This window comes from Glycine soja, chromosome 13 (genome assembly GCF_004193775.1).
Source record: "Glycine soja cultivar W05 chromosome 13, ASM419377v2, whole genome shotgun sequence".
In the NCBI taxonomy this organism is placed as follows: Eukaryota; Viridiplantae; Streptophyta; class Magnoliopsida; order Fabales; family Fabaceae; genus Glycine; species Glycine soja.
Genome location: NC_041014.1, coordinates 3,849,574 through 3,871,793, shown reverse-complemented (window position 1 = coordinate 3,871,793; position 22,220 = coordinate 3,849,574). Strand labels below are relative to the sequence as shown.

Genomic DNA, 22,220 nt, shown 5'->3' with positions numbered 1-22,220 from the left:
AAAAAGTATTAAAAATGATAAATAATTTAATAAAAAAAGAATGAGATGAAAAAATTACTAAATATAAGATAAAAGAGGGAATCAAAACATTTTTATATTTTTTTATATTAATTTCCAAACTGGTACTTAATAAAATGTGTTCTCTTTTTCTTTTAAAATTAAAAAAAAATCAGAAAACTTCTTGGCAAACATCTTTAACGTATTATTGGTACTGTAGTGTTGTATCGATCGCGACTAGAATTGCTGAAAGGAAAAAGTTGTTTAATTTTGGACAAAGCAGTGGACACCGTCTAGTGTACCGTGTACGTTCCCACCGTTTTAGTCAGGTGGTGCGACATAAATATTTAAATAACCGTATTAGAATATAAAAATATATTGTATCGATGTCCAAATATGTTTTCTAAATGACAAAGTGTGATCAATATAATTTCATAAAATAACAAAAGTTGAGATACACTAAAACATTTTGTCCACCCAGCAGTAAAAAAAAAAGAAAGATCAGTAATGGATTAAGGAATAATATTTTTTTTCACGGCTAAAAAGAGTACATTCTATGACACCAAAAGACGTCGATTCTAAATAACTATTAAATAACTATCTTAGAATATATGACGGTAATAATTTTGTAAATAGGAAGAGTTCAACGACAACGGCTTTACAAAAACTGTTGTGGAATTCTGTGTTTAACGAGGTTTTTTTTTTTTTTTTTGTAAAAACATCGAGATTTGCGCACTATTTAAATTTACAAATTAAAGATACATTCAGACCCTCACTCACTCACCGTCCAAACCTCGCCCTCTCACCTCTCCTCTTCTGGTACCTGCATGAGCCTCGCCCCCTCGCTCATGTGCCTCCACCTCGACGACGAGTGGTTCACGTCGCTAGTGCAAAGTTTGAGGTTCGACACAGTTTATTGCTCGTGGTGCTGTTAAGGTTCACGAAGGACCCTTTCTCACAGGTGCGAGCCTCAGCGCTAGAAGGGCTTGTTGGTTTCTACGAGTGCGGCAGAGTCGAGAGACATCATGTTCTTGTTGGCAAAACCCTCGTCTCTCGTACCCAGGGAACAAAGGTTTTTTATTTTCTTCTATTATTTCAAAACCCTTTTTATATAGCTCGATGATTTCATTTTTATATATGGAGTGAGGCATATGATTGAATGATTGTTGGGTTGGATCTGCATCTATTCACCAAAACATTGGATGAGTAGATAACTAATTTGTTTAACATCATTGTTTTTTACTCTAGGTCATGCTGAACTCATTTACTCGCGAGCTCAACTTGTTAATCCGAAAATTGAGTTGAGCTATAGAGGCATATTTCATTGTCATCATTTTTCTCCTACTGAAAAACTGAATCTTGTGATGTGTAAGTGTGAAAGTTACTGAACTTGATAGGTAAATGCTTCAATCCTCTGCTTACTTTTCAAGAAAGTAAGAAGGGGAAAATGTTTTGTAAGCTTTCCTTGCTCCTTTAAGTTGATATAGGAAAAGTAGGTTCGATTATTTCATGTTCTTGAATTTATTTTGGTATCATTGGACAATTTACTTCTAGCTCTTTTTTCCAATTGTGGGGTAATGTCCTTTAGGAATTTAACTTCTAGCTTAGGCTAATCTTGTGTGCTTGAATTCAAGCCTTTAAACTTATCTTCACTGGATGCAAATGGATGGAGACTTGAAAAAGAATGAAGAGAGAAGAAGAATAAGAGGAGGATGGAACGGGGATGGAAATACTAGTGAATTTATTTATTTTATAATGGCTCGCCTTTGAAATCCCAGAATAGCAAGGATCGGGTATGTACTGCACATTAATTTGTCTTATACGTATCATTTTTCTTCTTCTTCTCGTTTCTGCTTCCTGGTGCAGCGTAGTGACAAAATTCAAAGACAGTGGTCTTTAATTTATTGCTATTTGTCCCTAACCCTGTTGCGCTGCATTTGAGGTGTCCTATGGGAAACTTGCAACTTCTTTATTCAACTCCCAACCATTCAAATCATATAATATTAAATGGTGGATTTTTTGACTGGTTTTCGTCACCATGAAGGAAAATAAATGATACTAGTCTGTAACCTGTGCGTACGCACGGGTCACTTGGTTAATAAAATTGCAATCACAGGAGTATAATTGAATATTAAATAGATATATAATTATAATGTTGATGAAATAGAGATTGTTCAGAGAAAATAAACAAAACATAATTACATATAAAACAAAATATAATCACATATAAAGCGAAAATTATAGCCACTTCCTTTCTCTTCTGATGACTATTTCCCAAATTCTTTCATGTGGCCGGTAATAGAATGATACCTTGTCTCCATGATGGAAATCGTTTTCCCTGAGAAACTTGTACCATGGCCGGACGATACTTTTATCTTTAATGTCGCGGTCAAGTGTAACGACGTCCCATTGCAGAGGAGGTGCATTCTTCCTTAAAATTGTCAAGTGATTCTCACATTGTTTCAGATATTTCCTTGCATGTGATGGGATTTCCTGCGGGTCATTTATAGAGATTAATAATGTTATTGAAATTCTCATAATAATGCAAGTTAATGTGATTGTATATTACCAGTGGTTGGGGAGCACCCATTATACATTGGGTAATTTCAGTTCTCTAGGCATGTACAAGGGAATGAAGTATTGGTCTACCACATGTTTGTTGATTCAGGGGAGGTGTAAAATGTAGATCAAAGATGGTATTATCATCACAGGCAAAGAAGTTGATGATAATAGACTCGTAAATTTTTAAATCTGCCTTGACCTCTGAGAGTCCATCTGCAAAAAAATATCTTCCTCGGTGTTGTTGGACCTGTATTGGGTAGGTTGCTCCATTGTATTTGAACTGAACTTTGTATGGGTAATTAGGTGCCCATTGTTCATGGTAAAATGGAGGTATCTCTATGAATGTCTGAATATAAAAAGCAAGAAAATGTATGAAAAGAAATAATATGTCAAAAGAGAAAATGAAAAAAGTTAAAGGAACTAAATGAAAATGATATAAACTTCCACGCGAAATCCACAGTCAAAGCAAAATGCTATATATTTAAAATATGGTGAATTGAAAAGCATGCAAATGCAATGGAAGCATGGAAGTTAGTACAAATAGGCAAAAACAGAACACACAAGACAGGAAACAGGGAAAAAACAGAACGAAGAGAAATGACATAATCAATCAAAAACCATGCAAATGGAATGTAAGCAATAACCAACAGATGCAAGGGAAGGAAAAAAAGTTTTTTGTATTTTAAACTATAACTTGGTCATTGTGGAAAGCTACTCTGAATTGCATGATTGCAGGTGGTCTCACAATTGGACATCTGATTTGCATGAACAAAAGATTTGCTAATGTCAAAAGTTTAAACGAAAAAATAATGCATTGCAAGGTATAAACTTTGTAAGAGTGGCTCCTTACTCTGATTGAAGCGGTGGAGGATGAGGTACTCATGTTGGGTTTTTATGAAGTAAAAGTATGGTGATTTGATGTTAGGATGATGTTTGCAGAGGAACGGGTAATATGGGTTAATAGTTGAGTGCACTTGGTTAATTGATTTATCTTTTCGATGGCATAAGTGGCGGTAGGTTTATGTTGGAAACGGTGTAAGTGAATGGTTGCTTCTTGAATGTGAAAGGAAGTGATGATATGAAGAGCCTCAACATGAATAGTTGTGGAAGTAACCGAAGGGTTTTTTTCTGAATGGTTTCAGAAGTGATTGGACTTTAGTGCTGTTTGTGGTGTGCATATAATAGTTGGGCCTTAAATTCCTTAATTTTTTCCATGAGGTTTTCGGCTTGATAGATTAATTAATAGATTAATAATTTAAAATTCACCTAATCATTAAAGTATTTTACACGTTCCCGTGCTTGAAGTAATTGCAGTATCAACTCTGTCGTCATCCATATCTTCTCAATAAATGGCCCTGTGAAACTGTTGTGTGTGCAGTTTCTAAAAAATGCTTAAAATGGAGGGACGTTAGAAAATAGAGAAGAATAGGCAAGATAGAGTAAAAAAACTGAAATTCAAACTGAAATAAATTAAAACAAAATGAAAAGGATTTTCTGTGAGGACTTTAATTCTCCCAGACATATCAAGTTCCAAAGTATTGTAGTTCACTAATTACTACTACCGCTACTTAGTCACCCTTATTTATCCTTAGTTTTTTTATTTATAATGTGATTTAAAAGATAAGATGTTTAACTGATCTAGCATATTTTGCTATTAATAAAACCACGTGTATATATATATATATATATATATATATATGTATGTATGTATGTATTTTTCTCGATGTGTGTCTGTGTGAAAGTGGTGATATGAATGGAATTGTCATTGTTATTTAAAAAATTATAGATTGGTTGTTGTTATTCTTGCTGGATTCTTAGTATTTAAAATCAATGGAATTGTCTGCAAGAAGTGATCACAAAAGAGGAGCACTGTTTCAGAACGCATCAGAAAAGAATTGAAATTGATTGTGAATTTTCAATATTTAATATCAATTGAATTGTATTGAAGGTTGTAATAACTTAAATTATATAATGCAGTGATAATATAATATTGAACAATTGATTATTAAAGAATAGAACTGTTTGAAAAAGCATGACAATAGAATTGAATCTGATATTAAACAACTAAAATTTAAGTTTTAATGTTTCTGAACACTTCTTTGGTGGTGGAATTCATGCTTTTCTGCTCATCATCATGAATCAGAATTTTTAATCCTTTTGCTGAGTTGACCCTTGACAATGCAACATATAATTGGCCATGAGTGAATACCGGTTTCGGCAAATAAAGTCCAACCATGGATAGTGATTGTCCCTGTGACTTGTTTATTGTCATTGCATAAGATAGCATAATCGGAAATTGTCTTCTTAATAGTTTAAACGGCCAGGGTGATTGTGAAGGAGACATTGACATTCTTGGAATATAAATAGCCAGGCCAATGTTTTTACCTAAGATAATTTCAGCTACAATTACATGTTTTGCCATCTTTGTTACCACTAATCTAGTATCGTTACATAGACCTTGATTTTGGTCGAGGTTTCTTAACAACATTATAGGACTTCCAATTTTAAGTTTGATAGAATGAGTTGGCAAACCGGATGTTTTCAATGAATTAAGGAATTCAGTAGTAATTGATTGGAAATACGAATTCTCACTGGTTTCTGATTTATCAATGGAATCAGAGCTTAGATATTCCATGTGGTCACCTATGATTTGCAAAATTTCAATTTCAGTGGTTATATTTTTGTTTGAGCAAGTGACAATTAAATAAGTAATGATATAATTACCTGGAATGAAGGATAGCACGTAATCATTGATTTGTTCTACCGTTTCATTTGTTAAAGCCAGTATTGCCTTTGATTTAAAGAATTCAGGATTATTATGGTGCTGATCTAAGTCTGGGAATGTTGATTTGACTATAGCACTCATTGGATCATCATATTGAGTAATGAGTAGATGAGCAGGAATTTGAATTGTAGCATAACCATCATTTTCATCATCTATAATTCCATCTCCAATGTCTAGAATCCATTTAGCAAATGTGGCAGTTTCTTGTTCATCAACTGATTCTAGATTGCTGTGTAAGCGCATGTTTTTTGTCAAGGTTAATATTTCACACGAATCCCGTAGATAGGATGAATTGATTGCTACATTTACAATGTCTGAGCGCATTCCTCTTGGGATGACTGGTAGTATTTGGCAAAAATCTCCACCAAATACTATAACTTTGCCTCCAAATATTTGATTTGACTTTGATTTATCTGTGATAATATCTCTTAAACTTTGATCAAGTGCTTCAAAACATAATTTGTGGGCCATTGGTGCTTCATCCCAAATTATTAGGCTTGTCTGGTTCAATAATTCTGCTAATTTGGTGCCTTGATGGATATTACATGTTGAGTCTTCAAAAATTAGTACAGGAATTATAAATCTGGAATGTGCAGTTCTGCCTCCTGGTAATAATAAAGAGGCTATTCCGCTAGAAGCAACAATAATTACAATTTGATTTTCTGCTCTCAATGAACTTGCTAATGTTCTCCATATGAATGTTTTTCCTGTGCCTCCAAATCCATATAGAAAAAACATTCCACCTTCATTGTTGTTGACAGTTTGGATAATTCTGTGATAAATTGGTTTTTGTTCATCTGCATTGATAGGTAAGCTGATGTTATATTGAAATGAAGATTAATTTAGTCATTGATGGAAATAATTAAGTGAGGGTAGATTGTCTGTTATTAATAGAATGTTAAAAGCATCAATATAATTTATAATTCGCAATGACCATTTTTTATAAGATGTTAACTGTCATTAATAGAATTTATAATGTATGAATAGGTATATTGCCTGTCATGGATGCAAAAAGATGTTCAAATTCTGATCTCGTTTCATCATGGTTGTAGTCGAGTTTTGATAATACCAAGTTATTTTGTAGGTAGGATGTGAGATTGATATCCTGAGGATATGGCATTGTAGGATAGTCTTTTAGTGATCTTTGGTTTATGTGCAATAGTTGTTCAATTTCAATCAATGTCAAATTTCTAAGAGTATCATCATTGATCTGTATTTCTAAGAAAAAAAAGCAAGTTGTTAGTCAATAAAAAAGAAAAATGAAGTTGGTAGTGAATGATTGTGACCATTGCTGTGGAACATAAAAACTGTTACAACCTACCTGAGTTGGTTGTTGATTTAGTATATTGATATGCAATGTCATCAGCTAGCCAATGCCAACATTGATTCCAAACTTCTTCAGGTTTGCTCATGGCACCTGTTAACAGAATTAATACAAACAATTTCCTTAGATAATTGGTTGTGCCCCAATCCTTGGCCTCTTTGATTGCCTCAACATATTCTCTGTCATCTTGTAGAAAGCCCATTGCAAAACATGCTTCTCTATATGTTGGATATTTGCAACAGTCCTGATATCCTCAAATGAAGTAGGTCCTTTGCAGCTGCCAAACATCATTCTTAAATAAAACAATTCTCCTGTGGTTGGTGGTACCCATATGAGTCTTCCAATGGTATATCCCTTTTTTCTGGGTTGCCATGATCTGTTTCTTTTATTATATACAAACTTTGACACAAATTGGGAATAAGTTAGATTTCTGGCCTCATCAAAATCTTTATTAGTGTTCATCCAAGCTAGGAATTTTGAATCTGAAATAGTTGGTTTCGATAGTACATCATCTATATCATCATGATCTTCATAAATAATGTTGTGTTGATCTGGAAGATGAAAATACAATCTCTCAATAGCAGGCTTTCTGCCATGGATTGGAAAAGCAAATATTCTCCAAGCAGCTTCACAGGGAGAAATGTATCTGTGATATAGCCTGGTTAGTAAAAATAATAGTGAGATAATAAATTATGCAGGTTAAGATGAAATTACCTGCAATCTAGATATTCTTTAAGTTCATCATTATGAATATTTACATTTTGAGCTGCATTATCGCTATCAGAAAGCATAACAGCAGTCACCCTGTCATAGCCTTTGTTTATGTATTTAAATAAATATTTGATTGAAGTACTTTGATTACACCATTCAATATTTATATGAGCCCGATATTTTTTCAGTAATTTTGGATTGTGAGGTACTACATATTTGTTATCAATGATAACACCATTCTTTGAAATTGAATGACCATTGTTTCTTCTACGATAGATTGGATAACCGTTTGAATACAAAAGAGTCTGAGGCTGAAATTGTTTAGGATAAAAACGACTGCATTTGCCTTCTTTCATACATGGAGAGTTGGGTTGTAAAATTCCGCATGGGCCATGTATCATATGGTTCTCCACCAATCTGTAGAGTTATGGGTCATCTTCATGGGAAGGTATTTCAGCTGATATTATCTGATTAATGTCAGTTGAAGATGGATATTTATTGTCTGGATGTAGAAATAGTAATAAATGCACGTGAGGGAGTCCTCGCTTTTGAAACTCTATAGTATGCATATCTGTGATCCACAAAAGATAAAGTTACGATGGTAAGTATAATTCTGTATTTCATATCTGTAAAAGTGTTGGTTAAATTGTAATATTTTAGCTATTAATATCTACGTTATAGAACAGAGAAAAATCTCCAAATGACCAACTAATATTTGTATTTAATTTAAGTATAAAAATTGATGATCAACTAAACTCTATAAAATGCATATCTGTGATTCACAAAAGATAATCTTATGATGGTAAGTATAATTCTGTATTTCATATCTGTAAAAGTGTTGGTTAAATTGTAATATTTTAGCCATGAATATCTGCGTTATACAACAAACAAAAATGGCCAAATGACCAAGTTATATTTGTATTTAAGCATAAAAATGATGGTCAACTTACATGCAACCACTTTTCCCAGTAATTGACCCTTTGTTAAGTCTGGCAGCATGTGTTTATATTTTAATCTGAAAATTCGTGATACAATATCTGGCCTGTCTGTCGGTTTGAGATTCAAAGGTGAAAGTAATCTACGAATTTCAGGCCAATTTGGATTACAGATTAGAGTAATAAAAAGATTTGGAAAACCAACATGACTGCATATTGCCATACCGTCAAAGTAAAGTTGATCCATATAACGTGGGCTCCCAACAAGCATTGAGGGTAAGATGACCCTTTTTCCCTTGGTTAAGCCTTTAGCTGTTCTAGTATCCAATGAAGTTTGTAAGCTAGAATACTTATCAACTCTAAGCTTCTTTTGGTTGTTTCTGATATAGCTAAGTCTTTCAGATTCCCCCATGGTATAACCTTCAACAATGAATTGTTGAAATAATTTTCGAGAATGCAATAAAGTCTATGCTTCATTTGACCTGGACTAAAGTCTATAAGCAAACCACTCTCTCATTGTCAGACGGTTTCGCTTTCTTTTTTTGCTGGATGAAGTACAACGATGAAGTATGTCAGCTCTATATCCGTCTTCTCCATAAGGAAAGGGTAGAGGATACTGCAGTGGTAGATAGCTAGGATGAAGTTCATGGATTCTTTGTAATTCTCCATTTTGAGTTTCAACAATAATGTCTCTTTTTGAGCCTGGATGAAAATCGCCAACAATAAGTGCAGCAATTTCTGGAACATTAGGCATATTATATACACGACCATCTTTTCCCCGAGCAGCTATGAGTTGCAATTTGATATTATTGGCTTGATCAGCTGCCAATCTATCTCTGGCCATTCTAAAACTTTTAGCATGAGAATTGTGTTGATCTAGCATGTGACTTAAAGCTGAAACAATATGAATCTGAATTCCGGAATATTGACTGAAAAAACAATATTTAAAAATATTGATAACTGCACAAAGTATTGAAAGTGAATGAATAATTTTCTCACTGACAAAAATAAAAGAACTTCTACCTCATGACATTAATTCTATTTTGCACTTCATTTTCTATGTCAAAGATATATAGCTGTGCAAATTTGGGTTTTTTGCCAAGCATTGGTAATAGACTGCCTATTCTATGGCATGGATGCCCCTGTATTCTGATCGTAGGAGGTCCTCTTGAATTATTAATTGTTTTATCTAGCTTAATTCTAGCAGAAGTAAAGGCAAACATCATGTTGTATGCTCGCAAGTTATGTTGATAATTTTTACTATCAATTGTATCATCATGAAATAGAAGTTGTTGCAGATATTCGGGTGGATTTTGTAATAATGGCAATTCAACTCTGCCATCTCCACAACATAAACTGAACCTTGGATTCTGATAATTCTTATTTTTTGATATTCTTTCATCATACCACATTTGTGCATTACAATATCTACATTGGATGAGTTGCTCACCAATATCAAAATATCCTGAAATTGTTCAATATCATAGTACAATATCATGATCAGAATTTTGAATATTAACTTAAGAACATGTAGAGTAGCATCTGAAACTAGAAATAAGAATTATAGTCATTACCTTTAGTGTTGATTACAGGCTGATTAGTTGGAGATTGACAATCCTCAAAGGGAGTCATAAAATTAGAGCCTGAACCTGCATAAATTAGAAATATATATAATAGCAATATTTGAAACATAGCAGAAAAGAGCAGGAAACATTTTTTTTTCCAGTACCATGTGTGGATTCAGAATTTTCACTTTCTGATGAATCAAAAACAATTACTACAAAATAGAGAGGAAACAAAAGAAAATGTGATTAAGGCAGCTAAGTAAATTCATTTCTTCCAGAACATGATATATCAGATGTCTCACTATTATATTCTGAAGTGCAATTAACTGTTGGTTGTGAAGATGATTGAGCATGATCATGTCGCTTCTGCTGCATAACACGTTTTCTGTTGGTCCTCGCTTTTGCAGAATCACGTCTCTTTGCATGTTGATAGTTCTGCATGTTGAAAATGACTAAAGGCAGAATTGAGTTAATTGTGAACTAAACAATAGACTCACATTCAAACGAAGATCCAAATACTTGTTTTAGATGTACAGAAACTACAATAAAATTAGAAGATGGAAAAAATCGAGGATGAAGCATTTCATTGTTTCTTGATTATAGGCTGACTATTAGTGATGACATAAATTAGAAATACATATAATAGCAATGTGTAAACCATAGCAAAAAAGAGGATGGAACATTTTTTTTCCAGTACCTTGTGTGGATTTAGAATCTTCACTTTTTGATGAATCAGACGCAATCACTAAAACATAGAGGAAAAACAAAAGAAAATGTGATTAAGGCAGCTAAGTAAATTAATTTCTTGCAGAACATGCTATATGAGATGTCTCACTATTATATTCTGAAGTGCAGTTAAGTGTTGGTTGTGAAGATGACTGAGCATGACCATGTCGCTTCTGTTGCATAATACGTTTTCTGTTGATCCTGGCTTTTGCAGAATCAGATCTCTTTGCATGTTGATAGTTCTGCATGTTGAAAATGACTAAAGGCAGAATTGGGTGAATTATAAACTAAACAATAGATTTATGTTGAAACGAAGAACCAAACGCTTATTTTAAATCTGCAGAAACTACAATAAAATTAGAAGATGGAATAAATTGGAGATGGGGGACTTCATTGGTTATGCATTATAGGCTGGCTATTAGTGGTGGAATTTCTTGGATTAGATATGTTTGCATGTTGCCAATTCTATATATTGAAAAAGGCTAATGATAGAATTGCCTAAATTGTAAGGTAAACAGATGAGACCAAAGGTAGATGACATAGCAAAACTATGATGCAACATCAACAGCTAGCAAAATTGGTAATATAGAAATCATGACACTTGGTTTCGGCAAAAATTGGGTTTTGGGACTGTTGCAAACTTGTAATGAAAGATATTGTCTATTTAGGACTCTGGTGGCAATCTAAACACACAAACCAAGGCCATATTGGAAAATAGGTAAGGTAGAAATGATCATAGTTATTGGCGGAAATATTGACTTCTGTAGCTGTTACTAAGCTTGCAATGGAAGACATTGTATATATGTTGATGAATTTTCCATTCACTAACACAAATTTGTTTAATTTGTACGCTCAAATCTATTAGCTCATGAGTTCAATTTGAAATATGAAATTTCTATTTTACATCTTTTATTTGGCATTATGTAACCTTGTCCAGCACATCACAATTTTTTCTTTGATTTCTCTTCGCCATAGATTAGACCTGTTTTATATAGTTCTACTTTGCTGTAGTTAAAATCAAGATTAAAGTTGCGTAAGCCATCAATGAAGTTAAAAATTGCAACTGAAATATCGAACACATGATTTTAGCAAAGCAGTGATAGCTACAAAAATGGAGTGATAACATTAATGGAAAACACATTCCAAATAAGGAAATACGATGTCAGGATAGAAACTTTGATTAATTTAAAGAGCACCTTGATTGAGAAGGAAAACTGAAACTAAAAATTTAACACAATCCTCTGCATGTGTGGGTCTCGATATATGATGCACGTGAATCGGACATCCAAGTGAAATGTTATAGTCATTTGAATTTCTCAAGAGCTTCTGTTGTTCAATTTTTAGCGTCTAGATATATCATAGGCGTCGATCATACATTCGAGTGAAAACTTATGCCCGTTTGTATTTGCCGAAAGTTTCCGTGTTCAATTTTGTGTGACTCGATATATGATGCACGTGAATCGAACATCCGATTGAAAAGTTATAGCCATTTGAATTTCTCGAAAGCTTCTGTTGTTCAATTTTGAGCGTCTAGATATATCATGGGCGTCGATCATACATTTCACTCAAAAGTTATGGCCATTTAAATTTGCTGAGAGCTTCCTTATTCAATTTCGAGGGTCTCGATATATTATGCACGTGAATCGGACATCCGAGTGAAAAGTAATAGCCATTTGAATTTCTCAAGAGCTTCCGTTGTTCAATTTTGAGCGTCTAGATATATCACGGGCGTCGATCATACATTTGACTTAAAAGTTATGGCCATTTGAATTTGCCGAGAGCTTCCTTATTCAATTTCGAGGGCCTCAATATATGATGCACGTGAATCAGACATCCGAGTGAAAAGTTATAACCATTTGAATTTCTCGAGAGATTCCGTTGTTCAATTTTGAGCGTCTCGATATATCATGGGCGTCGATCATACATTTAAGTAAAAGGTTATGGCTTTTTAAATTTTCCGAGAGCTTCCGTGTTCAATTTCGAGGGACTCGATATATGATGAACGTGAATTGGACATCCGAGTGAAAAGTTATAGCCATTTGAATTTCTCGAGAGCTTCTGTTGTTCAATTTTGAGCGTCTCGATATATCATGGGCGTCGATCATACATTTGACTCAAAAGTTATGGCCATTTGAATTTGCCGAGAGATTCCCTATTCAATTTTGAGGGTCCCGATATATGATGCACGTGAATCGGAAATCCGAGAGAAAAGTTATGGCCATTTGAATTTCTCGAGAGCTTCTGTTGTTCAATTTTGAGTGTCTCGGTATATCATGGGCGTCGATCATACATTCGTGTGAAAAGTTATGCCCGTTTGTATTTGCCGAGAGTTTTCGTGTTCAATTTTGTGGGATTCGATATATGATGCACGTGAATCGAACATCCGAGTGAAAAGTTATAGCCATTTGAATTTCTCGAGAGCTTTTGTTGTTCAATTTTGAGCGTCTCGATATATAATTGGCGTCGATCATATATTCGAGTCAAAAGTTATGGCTGTTTGAATTTGACGAGAGCTTCCTTATTAAATTTCGAGGGTCTCGATATATTATGCGTGTGAATCGGACATGCAAGTCAAAAGTAATAGCCATTTGAATTTCTCAAGAGCTTCCGTTGTTCAATTTTGAGCGTCTAGATATATCATGGGCGTCGATCATAGATTTGACTCAAAAGTTATGGCCATTTGAGTTTGCCGAGAGCTTCCTTAGTCAATTTCAAGGGCCTCAATATATGACGCACGTGAATCGGACATCCGAGTGAAAAGTTATAACCATTTGAATTTCTCGAGAGATTCCGTTGTTCAATTTTGAGCGTCTCGATATATCATGGGCGTCGATCATACATTTAAGTAAAAGGTTATGGCTTTTTAAATTTTCCGAGAGCTTCCATGTTCAATTTCGAGGGACTCGATATATGATGCACGTGAATTGGACATCCGAGTGAAAAGTTATAGCCATTTGAATTTCTAGAGAGCTTCTGTTGTTTAATTTTGAGCGTCTCGATATATAATCGGCGTCGATCATACATTCGAGTCAAAAGTTATGGCCGTTTAGATTTTCCGAGAGCTTCCTTGTTCAATTTCGAGGGTCTCGATATCTTATGCGCGTGAATCAGATATCTGAGTGAAAAGTTATAGCCATTTGAATTTCTCAAGAGCTTACGTTGTAGAATTCTGAGCGTCTCGATATATCATGGGCGTCGATCATACATTCGAGTGAAAAGTTATGCCCGTTTGTGTTTGCCGAGTGTTTCCGTGTTCAATTTTGTGGGTCTCGAAATATGATACACGTGAATCGGAAATTCCGAGTGAAAGGTTAAGGCCATTTGAATTTCTCGCGAGCTTCTGTTGTTCAATTTTGAGCATCTCGATATATAATCGGCATCGATCACACATTCGAGTCAAAAGTTATATTCATTTGAATTAGCCAAGAGCTTCCATGTTCAATTTCGAGGGTCTCGATATCTTATGCACGTGAAACGGATATCCGAGTGAAAAGTTATAGCCATTTTAATTTCTGAAGAGCTTCTGTTGTTCAATTTTGAGCGTCTCGATATATCATGGGCGTCGATCATACATTTGAGTCAAAAGTTATGGCTGTTTGAAATTGCCGAGAGCTTCCTTGTTCAATTTCGAGGGTCTGATATATGATGCAGGTGAATCGGACATCCGAGTAAAAAGTTATAGCCATGTGAATTTCTCGCGAGCTTCTGTTGTTTAATTTTGAGCGTCTTGAAATATAATCGGCATCGATGATACATTCGAGTCAAAAGTTATGGACGTTTGAATTTTCCGAGAGCTTCCGTGTTCAATTTTTAGGGTCTTGATATATTATGTGCGTGAATCGGACATCCGAGTTAAAAGTTATAGGCATTGGAATTTCTCCAGAGCTTCCGTTGTACAATTTTGAGCGTCTCGATATATCATGGGCATCGATCATACTTTCGAGTAAAAAGTTATGCCGGTTTGTATTTGCCGAGTGTTTCCGTGTGCAGTTCTGTGGGTCTCGATATATGATGCACATGAATCGGACATCCGAGTGAAAAGTTATAGCCATTTAAATTTCTTGAGAGCTTCCGTTGTTCAATTTTGAGCATCTCGATATATCATGGGCGTCGATCATACATTCAACTCAAATGTTATTGGAATTTGAATTTGACGAGAGCTTCCCTATTGAATTTCAAGGGTCTCGATATATGATGCACGTGAATCGGATATCCGAGAGAAAATTTATGGCCATTTGAATTTCTCGAGAGCTTCTGTTGTTCAATTTTGAGTGTCTCAATATATAATCGGCCCCGATCATACATTCGAGTCAAAAGTTATGGTTGTTTGAATTTGCCAAGAGCTTCCATGTTCAATTTCGAGGGTCTCGATATCTTATGCGCGTGAATCGGGCATCCGAGTGAAAATTTATGGCCATTTTAATTTCTCAAGAGCTTTCATTGTCCAATTTTGAGGGTCTCGATATATCATGGGCATCTATCACATATTTGAGTCAAAAAATATGGTTGTTTGAATTTGCCGACAGCTTCCTTGTTCAATTTTGAGGGTCTCGATATATTATGCGCGTGAATCGGACATCCGAGTGAAAAGTTATAGCCATTTAAATTCTCGAGAGATTCCGTTGTTCAATTTTGAGCGTCTCGATATATAATGGGCATCGATCATACATTCGAGTCAAAGATTATGGCTGTTTGAATTTGCCGAGAGCTTCCGTGTTACAAATTGTGGGTCTTGATATATGATGCACGTGAATCGGACATCCGAGTGAAAAGTTATAGTCATTTCAATTTCTCGAGAGCTTCTGTTGTTCAATTTTGAGCGTCTCGATATATTATCGGCGTCGATCATACTTTCGAGTCAAAAGTTATGGGCGTTTGGATTTGCCGAGAGCTGCCTTGTTCAATTTCGAGGGTCTCGATATATTATGCGCGTGAATCGGACATCCGAGTGAAAAGTTATAGCCATTTGTATTCTCGAGAGATTTCGTTGTTCAATTTTGAGCGTCTCGATATATCATCGGCATCGATCATACATTCGAGTCAAAGGTTATGGATGTTTGAATTTGCCGAGAGCTTTCGTGTTCAATTTCGAGGGACTCGATATATGATGCACGTGAATCGGACATCCGAGTGAAACGTTATACCCATTTGAATTTCTCCAGAGCTTCCGTTGTACAATTTTGAGCGTCTCGATATATCTTGGGCGTCAATCATACATTGGAGTGAAAAGTTATGCCCGTTTGTATTTGCCGAGTGTTTCCATGTTCAATTTTGTGGGTCTCGATATGAGATGCACGTGAATCGGACATCCGAGTGAAAAGTTATAGCCATTTGAATTTTTTGAGAGCTTTCGTTGTTCAATTTTGAGCGTCTCTATATATCATGGGCGTCGATCATACATTCGACTCAAAATTAATGCCGGTTTGTATTTGCTGAGTGTTTCCGTGTTCAACTTTGTGGGTCTTGATATATGATGCACGTGAATCGGACATCCGAGTGAAAAGTTATAGCCATTTGAATTTCTTGAGAGCTTCTGTTGTTCAATTTTGAGAGTCTCAATATATCATGGGCGTCGATCATGCATTCGACTCAAAAGTTATGGCCATTTGAATTTTCCAAGAGCTTCCATGTTCAATTTTGAGGGACTCGATATATGATGCATGTGAATCGGACATCCGAGTGAAAAGTTATAGCCATTTGAATTCTCGAGATTCCGTTGTTCAATTTTGAGCGTCTCGATATATAATGGGCATCGATCATACATTCGAGTCAAAGGTTATGGCTGTTTGAATTTGCCGAGAGCTTCATTGTTCAATTTCGTGGGACTCGATATATGATGCATGTGAATCGGACATCCGAGTGAAAAGTTATAGCCATTTAAATTCTCGAGAGATTCCGTTGTTCAATTTTGAGAGTCGCGATATGTCATGGGCGTCCATCATACATTCGACTCAAAAGTTATGGCCATTTGAATTTTCCAAGAGCTTCCATGTTCAATTTCGAGGGTCTCGATATCTCATGGGCGTCGATCATACATTTGAGTCAAAAGTTATGGCCGTTTGGATATGCCGAGAGCTGCCTTGTTCAATTTCGAGGGTCTCGATATATTATGCGCGTGAATCGGACATCCGAGTGAAAAGTTATAGCCATTTAAATTCTCGAGAGATTCCGTTGTTCAATTTTGAGCGTCTCGATATATAATGGGCATCGATCATACATTTGAGTCAAAGGTTATGGCTGTTTGAATTTGCCGAGAGCTTCCGTGTTCAACTTTGTGGGTCTTGATATATGATGCACGTGAATCGGACATCCGAGTGAAAAGTTATAGCCATTTCAATTTCTCGAGAGCTTCTGTTGTTCAATTTTGAGCGTCTCGATATATTATCGGCGTCGATCATACTTTCGAGTCAAAAGTTATGGCCGTTTGGATTTGCCGAGAGCTTCCTTGTTCAATTTCGAGGGTCTCGATATATTAAGTGCGTGAATCGGACATCCGAGTTAGAAGTTATAGCCATTTGAATTTCTCGAGAGATTCCGTTGTTCAATTTTGAGCGTCTCAATATATCATGGGCATCGATCATACATTCGAGTCAAAGGTTATGGATGTTTGAATTTGTAGAGAGCTTCCGTATTCAATTTCGAGGGACTCGATATATGATGCACGTGAATCAGAGATCCGAATGAAAAGTTATAGCCATTCGATATATGGCCATTTTGAGCGTCTTCATATATAATGGGCGTCGATCATACATTCGACTCAAAAGTTATTTGCCGAGTGAAAAGTTATAGCCATTTGAATTCTCGAGAGATTCCGTTGTTGAATTTTGAGCGTCTCGATATATCATGGGCATCGATCATACATTCGAGTCAAAGGTTATGGCCGTTTGAATTTTTTGAGAGCTTCCGTTGTTCAATTTTGAGCGTCTCGATATATCATGGGCGTCGATCATACATTCGACTCAAAATTAATGCCGGTTTGTATTTGCTGAGTATTTCCGTGTTCAATTTTGTGGGTCTCGATATATGATGCACGTGAATTGGACATCCGAGTGAAAAGTTATAGCCATTTCAATTTTTTGAGAGCTGCTGTTGTTCAATTTTGAGCGTCTTGATATATAATGGGCGTCGATCATACATTCGACTCAAAAGTTATGGCCATTTGAATTTTCCAAGAGCTTCCATGTTCAATTTCGAGGGTCTCGATATCTTAGGCGCGTGAATCGGGCATCCGAGTGAAAACCTATAGCCATTTGAATTCTTGAGAGATTCCGTTGTTCAATTTTGAGCGTCTCGATATATAATCGGCATCGACCATACATTCGAGTCAAAGGTTATGACTGTTTGAATTTGACGAGAGCTTCCGTGTTCAATTTCGTGGGACTTGATATATGATGCATGTGAATCGGACATCCGAGTGAAAAGTTATAGCCATTTGAATTCTCGAGAAATTCCGTTGTTCAATTTTGAGCGTCTCGATATATAATGGGCATCGATCATACATTCGAGACAAAGGTTATGGCTGTTTGAATTTGCCGATAGCTTCCGTGTTCAATTTCGAGCGACTCGATATATGATGCACGTGAATCGGACATCCGAGTGAAAAGTTATAGCCATTTGAATTTCTCGAGAGCTTCTGTTGTTCAATTTTGAGCGTCTCGATATATTATCGACGTCGATCATACTTTCGAGTCAAAAGTTATGGCCGTTTTGATTTGTCGAGAGCTTCCTTGTTCAATTTCGAGGGTCTCGATATATTAAGCGCGTGAATCGGACATCCGAGTTAAAAGTTATAGCCATTTGAATTTCTCGAGAGATTCCGTTGTTTAATTTTGAGCGTCTCAATATATCATGGACATGGATCATACATTCGAGTCAAAGGTTATGGATGTTTGAATTTGTCGAGAGCTTCCGTATTCAATTTCGAGGGACTCGATATATGATGCACGTGAATCAGAGATCCGAGTGAAAAGTTATAGCCATTTGAATTTCTTGAGAGCTTCTATTGTTCAATTTAGAGCGTCTCGATATATCATGGGCGTCGATCATACAATCGACTCAAAAGTTATGGCCATTTGAATTTTCCAAGAGCTTCCATGTTCAATTTCGAGGGTCTCGATATCTTAGGCCCGTGAATCGGGCATCCAAGTGAAAAGTTATAGCCATTTGAATTCTCGAGAGATTCCGTTGTTCAATTTTGAGCGTCTCGATATATCATGGGCATCGATCATACATTCGATATGATGCATGTGAATCGGACATCCGAGTGAAAAGTTATAGCCATTTTGAATTTGTCGAGAGCTTCTGTTGTTCAATTCTGAGCGTCTTGATATATCTTGGGCGTCAATCATACATTGGAGTGAAAAGTTATGCTCGTTTGTATTTGCCGAGTGTTTCCGTGTTCAGTTTTGTGGGTCTCGATATATGATGCACGTGAATCGGACATCCGAGTGAAAATTTATAGCCATTTAAATTTCTTGAGAGCTTCCGTTGTTTAATTTTGAGCGTCTCGATATATCATGGGTGTCTATCATTCATTCGACTCAAAAGTTATTGCCATTTGAATTTGACGAGAGCTTCCCTATTCAATTTTGAGAGTCTCGATATATGATGCACATGAATCGAATATCCGAGAGAAAATTTGTGGCCATTTGAATTTCTCCAGAGCTTCTGTTGTTCAATTTTGAGTGTCTCGATATATAATCGGCCCCGATCATACATTCGAGTCAAAAGTTATGGTTTTTTGAATTTGCCAAGAGCTTCCATGTTCAATTTCGAGGGTCTCGATATCTTATGCGCGTGAATCGGACATCCGAGTGAAAAGTTATGGCCATTTGAATTTCTCAACAGCTTTCATTGTTCAATTTTGAGCGTCTCGATTTATCATGGGTATCGATCATACATTTCAGTCAAAAGTTATGGCCGTTTGAATTTGCCGAGAGCTTCAGTGTTCAATTTCGAGGATCTCCATATATTATGCGCGTGAATCGGATATCCGAGTGAAAAGTTATAGCCATTTGAATTCTCGAGAGGTTCCGTTGTTCAATTTTGAGCGTCTCGATATATCACCGGCATCGATCATACATTCGAGTCAAAGGTTTTGGCTGTTTGAATTTGTCGAGAGCTTCCGTGTTCAATTTCGAGGGACTCGATATATGATGCACGAGAATCGTACATCCGAGTGAAAAGTTATACAATGTGAATTTTTCGCGAGCTTCTGTTGTTCAATTTTTTGCGTCTTGATATATAATCGGCATCAATCATACATTTAAGTCAAAAGTTATGGCCGTTTGAATTTTCCGAGAGCTTCCGTGTTCAATTTCGAGGGACTCGACATATGATGCGCGTGAATCGGACATTCAAGTGAAAAGTTATAGCCATTTTGAATTTCTCAAGAGCTTTGATTGTTCAATTTTGAGCGTCTCGATATATCATGGGTATCAATCATACATTTGAGTCAAATGTTATGGCCGTTTGAATTTGTCGAGAGCTTCAGTGTTCAATTTCGAGGGTCTCCATATATTATGCGCGTGAATCGGACATCCGAGTGAAAAGTTATAGCCATTTTGAATTTCTCGAGAGCTTCGGTTGTTCAATTTTAAGCGTCTCGATATATCATGGGCATCGATCATACATTCGAGTCGAAGGCTATGGATGTTTGAATTTGCCGACAGCTTCCTTGTTCAATTTCGAGGGTCTCGATATATTATGCACGTGAATCGGACATCCGAGTTAAAAGTTATAGCCATTTGAATTTTTCAAGAGCTTCCGATGTACAATTTTGAGCGTCTCGATATATCTTGGGCGTCAATCATACATTGGAGTGAAAAGTTATGCCCACTTGTATTTGCCGAGTGTTTCCGTGTTCAATTTTGTGGGTCTCGATATATGATGCACGTGAATCAGACATCCTAGTGAAAAGTTATAGCCATTTGAATTTCTTGAGAGCTTCTGTTGTTCAATTTAGAGCGTCTCGATATATCATGGGCGTCGATCATACATTCTACTCAAAAGTTATGGCCATTTGAATTTTCCTAGAGCTTCCATGTTCTATTTCGAGGGTCTCGATATCTTAGGCGCGTGAATCGGGCATCCGAGTGAAAATTTATAGCCATTTCAATTCTTGAGAGATTTCGTTGTTCAATTTTTAGCGTCTCGATATATCATGGGCATCGATAATACATTCGAGTCAAAGGTTATGGCTGTTTGAATTTGTCGAGAGCTTCCGTGTTCAATTTTGTGGGACTCGATATATGATGCATGTGAATCGGACATCCGAGTGAAGAGTTATAGCCATTTGAATTCACGAGAGATTCCGTTATTCAATTTTGAGCGTGTCGATATATCATGGGCGTCGATCATACATTCGAGTCAAAGGTTAAGGCTGTTTGAATTTGCCGAGAGCTTCCGTGTTCAATTACGAGGGTCTCGATATATTATGCGCGTGAATCGGACATCCGAGTTAAAAGTTATAGCCATTTGAATTTCTCCAGAGCATTCGTTGTACAATTTTGAGCGTCTCGATATATCTTGGGCGTCAATCATACATTGGAGTGAAACGTTATTCCCGTTTGTATTTGCCGAGTGTTTCCGTGTTCAATTTTTTGGGTCTCGATATATGATGCACGTGAATCGGAAGTCCGAGTGAAAACTTATAGCCATTTGAATTTTTTGAGAGCTTCCGTTGTTCAATTTTGAGCGTCTCGATATATCATGGGCGTCGATCATACATTCGACTCAAAATTAATGCCGGTTTGTATTTGCCGAGTGTTTCCGTGTTCAACTTTGTGGGTCTCGATATATGATGCACGTGAATAGGACATCCGAGTGAAAAGTTATAGCCATTTGAATTTCTTGAGAGCTTCTGTTGTTCAATTTTGAGCGTCTCGATATATCATGGGCGTCGATCATACATTCGACTCAAAAGTGATGGCCATTTGAATTTTCCAAGAGCTTGCATGTTCAATTTCGAGGGTCTCGATATCTTAGGCGCGTGAATCGGGCATCCGAGTGAAAATTTATAGCCATTTGAATTCTCGAGAGATTACGTTGTTCAATTTTGAGCGTCTCGATATATCATGGGCATCGATCATACATTCGAGTCAAAGGTTCTGGCTGTTTGAATTTGCCGAGAGCTTCCATGTTCAATTTCGTGGGACTCGATATATGATGCATGTGAATCGGACATCCGAGTGAAAAGTTGTAGCCATTTTGAATTTGTCGAGAGCTTCTGTTGTTTAATTTTAAGCGTCTTGATATATCTTGGGCGTCAATCATACATTGGAGTGAAAAGTTATGCCCGTTTGTATTTGTCGAGTGTTTCAGTGTTCAGTTTTGTGGGTCTCGATATATGATGCACGTGAATCGGACATCCGAGTGAAAAGTTATAGCTATTTAAATTTCTTGAGAGCTTCTGTTGTTTAATTTTGAGCGTCTCGATATATCATGGGTGTCGATCATACATTCGACTAAAAAATTATTGCCATTTGAATTTGACGAGAGCTTCCCTACTCAATTTTCAGGGTCTCGATATATGATGCATGTGAATCGAATATCCGAGAGAAAAGTTATGGCCGTTTGAATTTCTCCAGAGCTTCTGTTGTTCAATTTTGAGTGTC

The 22,220-nt window shown here is 36.2% G+C and overlaps 1 long non-coding RNA gene and 1 pseudogene across 1 annotated transcript; one reads left to right on the top strand and one right to left on the bottom strand.

Moving 5' to 3' along the window:
• The first annotated feature begins 532 nt into the window (after window positions 1–532).
• On the top strand, window positions 533–3,998 carry LOC114381304. Its single transcript, XR_003660001.1, has 2 exons — window positions 533–1,069; window positions 1,246–3,998. It is a non-coding gene; the product is annotated as an uncharacterized LOC114381304 (long non-coding RNA).
• A 632-nt stretch (window positions 3,999–4,630) lies between these two features.
• LOC114381526 lies at window positions 4,631–10,853 on the bottom strand (annotated as a pseudogene).
• Between the last annotated feature and the right edge of the window lie 11,367 nt (window positions 10,854–22,220).